The sequence below is a fragment of the Halyomorpha halys genome, unplaced genomic scaffold, assembly GCF_000696795.3.
Source record: "Halyomorpha halys isolate HHAL.00 unplaced genomic scaffold, Hhal_1.1 Scaffold498.1, whole genome shotgun sequence".
NCBI lineage: Eukaryota > Metazoa > Arthropoda > Insecta > Hemiptera > Pentatomidae > Halyomorpha > Halyomorpha halys.
In genome coordinates this window covers 213279-217901 of record NW_027113382.1, presented here as the reverse complement: position 1 = coordinate 217901, position 4623 = coordinate 213279, and the positions used below count along the sequence as shown (strand labels likewise).

At 25.0% G+C, this 4623-nt stretch overlaps 2 protein-coding genes across 4 annotated transcripts in view; one reads left to right on the top strand and one right to left on the bottom strand.

Annotated features, from left to right (window-relative positions):
- LOC106683597 (pleckstrin homology domain-containing family G member 5) overlaps positions 1-4623 on the bottom strand; it is an 84831-nt gene that overhangs the window by 4477 nt on the left and 75731 nt on the right. The window contains exon 1 of one of the 3 annotated variants that reach the window (XM_014425161.2): positions 4258-4430. The exons of the other annotated variants lie outside the window; for them this stretch is intronic. The gene's annotated coding sequence lies outside the window, so the exon portion shown is untranslated. Of the gene's footprint in view, positions 1-4257; positions 4431-4623 lie in introns of those variants that run through there. 3 annotated transcript variants of the gene reach the window in all.
- Positions 1-4623, top strand: part of timeout (circadian regulator timeout) — a gene marked incomplete in the record, with an annotated part of 53585 nt that overhangs the window by 28785 nt on the left and 20177 nt on the right.

Here is a 4623-nt window from a genome sequence, read left to right as displayed (position 1 = left end):
TAACTAGTTTTAACTATTTTTTTGTTTTCTTTAGACCGCCTCCCAACCATCTTCTTCATAATTTCAAAAGGAATCTTCTTCATTTTTTTATTTTTTTATCTCAATCCAACAAGTTAGTCACTTAAGATAAAAGATTTTACCCTGATACTGTTTTTAAAAAACTATGAAATCAGTCAAAATTTAAAATTTATGCTTAAAAATCGTAGGTTATCAAACTACAATATTTATATATCCGTCAACTGCAAGAAAAGTAACAACTAAAAGAAGAGGGGTTTTGGATGATCGTTGATTGATCGTGTGTAATATATAAAAGGAAGAAGATTCTGGTGCGGTCATTATTATCAAATTAGATAATTGATAAAAATCTAAGAATTCTTAAAGATGATGTGAAACTTATATTAAAATATTTTAGACCTTCTTTTGAATTTCAGGTAATTAATTACTACCATAAGCACTTGCCTGAAATTGAAAAGAAGCTTTTCAATATTTCAATACAAGTTTTGTTGTATTTTTAAGTTGATTTTTCTTAAATAATTCATTTTAGAATTGTGTCACTTTTCTTGTGACTCTTTATTAAATCTGTTTGATAAACATTTGTATTTAAAACATCATTCAAACTAAAATCTATATAATAAAGGAAATTTTAACTGAACAAATGTCCTTTGGGAAAAATAAATGTGTATGCTGACAAATATCAATGTTTTTTTAGAACTCCATTTCACAGAAATTGGTCCAAACTTTGTTTATTCTTATTAGATGTAGAATAGATAAATAAAAACAATTTCCAGCTTTATCTGATTTTGTTTCAAACACCGCCTTATAGATAGTTATATCAGACTAAAGGCTTTTTATTATATGTAATTTTACTGCCCTACTAGTATAAACAGAAATATAAATAGGATTTAAGGCGTGTAATATTTTAATTAATATATTGATTATGACTAGAGGCCGGATTTTCGAGGCATTGCATCTTTTGTTCCATAGCTCTAAATTACATCAAAATTCAAATCATGACAAATCATCAAAGACATTCAAATAACACTAATTTCATTTTACATAAAATTATAAATTTTATGGTTTTTCCAAACTTTGGCATGTTTTGAGTTTTTCCTGCACCAAATTGAATGTTTTGTTCTCTTTGGGTTAAATTTTTATTTTTGTTGCATAACATATAATGCTTAAACTAAATTTCTCATATAGTACTCATATAGGTGTATGTATGGCAATATTTATTCATTTTACTATTTTTCCTTATTTAATTCATAGTTTAAAATTGAGATAAAGCACCCAAGTTAACTAAAGGGACAAATGTTTTCGGAATAGTATAAATAAATTATGGCTTCAGGTAACTATAATAAAGTATTGGAAGAAGATAGTTGACCGTATGAAGTAGATTGTAGGAAGATAGTTGACCGTATGAAGTAGATTGTAGGAAGATAGTTGACCGTATGAAGTAGATTGTAGGAAGATAGTCCAGGTGGTGATCAATAAAGGTATCAAAATAGTTTTCTTCTACTATTTTGATATCTTTGTTGACTGCCGCTCAGACTATCTTCCTACAATATAATAAAGTATCTTTAGAATAAGTTTGTTACAAAGAATGTTAAGTATTATTGTTTTTTACTTGTATTGCTATTCAATAGTTCACCTTCATTCTTCACTCTGACAAGTGGAGATTTAAATTTTTTTTTATATTATTATTTATATTACCTATGTATATTATTTTAAATAAAAATCAATTAGTCTAATTAACATACACACATATATATATTGACCTATACATTTTTTTCTTGGTTTTTTAGTTAATGGTATGTTCCTATGTACATTACATAAACTATTGGAAAGTTATGCAGAAGAACATCCTATATAAAATTTTGGGGAAATTAATAAGGAAATTTTGCTTGGAAAAAGTTTGAAATAGTCCTTACTACATAGTGTCTTACAAATTTTTTCTAAAATTTAAAATTGAGGTAGTTGAAAAAGGAATTTCAACCTTCATAATAGGAATATAAAATCATTTAATACAATTAGCTTCCTCATAGCTCTTCAATTATGAACAAACTTTTTGGTTTTTTATGTATGTTTATATAAATATAGAGAGTATTCAGGGAGTTTCATTTGCTTTTAACAAGGTCAGGTAAGCTTTTCCTCTATTATTATTATGAATTAAACAATAATGTTGGTCATTGCTGTATTTGGGTATTTTGGGTTTTTACTGCACATTTTAGGTTTTTTTACTACATATTTCTCATTTTTTTTTGTGACATTAAAATACGATCTCTTAACTCTACACTAAAGACATGTAATATTTTTAATTAATATATCGATTATAACTAGGGGCCCCATTTTCGTACTATTGCATCTTTTATTTCCTAGCTTCAAATTTCACCAAACTTCTGCAGAAATTCATGGAAAAAGTAACTACTTGTGCAATACATAATAAACAGTTTTGTGCAATACATAATACTCATTGTGTATTGCACGAAATTGCATGTTTTACAGTTTTTGGGCTAAATATTGATATTTGTTGCATAAATTTAATATTTGAACTAAATTTCTCATATAGCCATTATTTTTCATTTGATTATTTCTCCTTATTTAATTTACACTATAAAATTGACAAATATGAGGTAAAGCAATGCATTGTTTAACATATGAACAGTCAAATGTAACCTAATAAATGGAACATGGAAACACAAGTGACGAATTTTCTTAAAATAGTGTTAACCAGTGGTTTCGGGTAACTATGAAGAAGTTTCTCTAGAATAAGTTTGTTATAGAGTACATTCAGTGTTATTATTTTGAACTTGGGTTTAATGCTCTCCTAAAGCTTTTAAGGAAAATTGAATTCCAGTCTTATAGCTCTTTAGTCATAGACAAAATTTTTGGTTTTTAATCAGAGTAATTTAGTTTTTTGTGTGTTTCCATAAATGTGGAGAATATTTAGTGAGTTTAATTTGATTTAAACAAAGTTAGTTAAGTATGTATTAAATGTTTTAATTAACCATCTATTAATGGTCTCATCAATTATAATATATCTTAACATTTTTAATCAAAATTTTTCTACATTGAATTATTACTTATTACTTTTTTATTAACCTCAATTATAAATATAGATTTATCTATAATTTTATGGAAATGAAACTGTTATGACAACGATTACAGGCACTTGCGTTCCTTTACCTACATACGCACACAAGCTTTTTATTATATAGATATAGCTATTGTTATATGAGACTAAAGGCTTTGGTTTGAAATCTTGCAATAATTTTTTTAATTTTAGATATTTAAATGTTTATATTATTTGCAAATTATTAAAGTTTTTGTACTTATTGTTTTACTTTGATTAAATAATTATTTGTAATTTATATTATTGTTACTCTTGTAAATTTTTCATAAAATTTTTAATGCTTACCCTTTATTTATTTATAATTTCTATTTTATTTTACATTATCTTATTTTTATCACTGCAAATTTTTAATAATTGCAAAAAAAAAAAAGTAATTAGTTTATGATCCCATCTTGAATTATTGTTTGTTGGTGAAACTTCATTATCTATATTTATATGATATCCTTATTTTAAAATCAAATTTCTAATTGTTATAGTTTTAATGGAAACATTTGAATATAGCTTTTAAGTAAGTATTGATTTCTACTCCATGTTTAATTTTTGGTTCTGACTGTCCCCACCCTTCCTATTGATTCTCTCCCAGCTTCTGTATCAAATCAAGCTATTAAAAAAGAAGGAAAAGATATAAAAGAAGATAATATATACTTATTAAAACAATATTTTTTAACATTTATCTTATAAGTTATAATTATATTTTTGTTGATATATAGCAAAATATATTTTTTTTTTTACTTTTGACATCTTTAAAACTGTTAAAAAAAAACAAAACTAGAATAAATTTTATTTAATTATAGGTACATTTTGGATATAGAATTAACATTATTAATTTAATTTTGGATATGAAAAATAGTTCAACCGTAAAAGAAAATCCGATTTAATCACTTAGGTTATGATTGTATTTATATTGTTATATAGATTTCTAAATTATGTTGCTTTATAACTTATATTATCACTATATTTATAAACAATCATTTTTAATCACTGGAAATCAATATTTATCCCACTTTTTTTTACTTATGATTATCTATGTATTTATATACATATTCATTTAATCTGGAAACGTATATTAACTATCTAAATAACATTATTAACTCCTCTAGCCTATATTACAATATATGATGACTTACCAATGATAACATTGTTTTGGAATGCTTCTGTATTTCTTTTTCTTTCATGGTTCTCATTTACAATAATATCCAGTAAGTATTTTTCATTGTGTGTGCTAATAAACTTATTTTGTAAAAGTATAATAAGACATTGACCAGAAGGTTGATGAGGAATTCAAGATCTGGAAGCTGAGCCTGGGCCAAGTAGAGTTTGGGCATGCCCAATGGCCAGTTGTGACATGGAGGTTAATTCAAATTAAAATTGTTTTATTTTTTGTCTTATTTTAATATCTCTTTGTATTTATATTAATTGATATTTTTTAAAGATAACTATCGTAATCTAACCTAGTTCTCTTTTTATATATGTAATATGAGAGAGAAAAATTT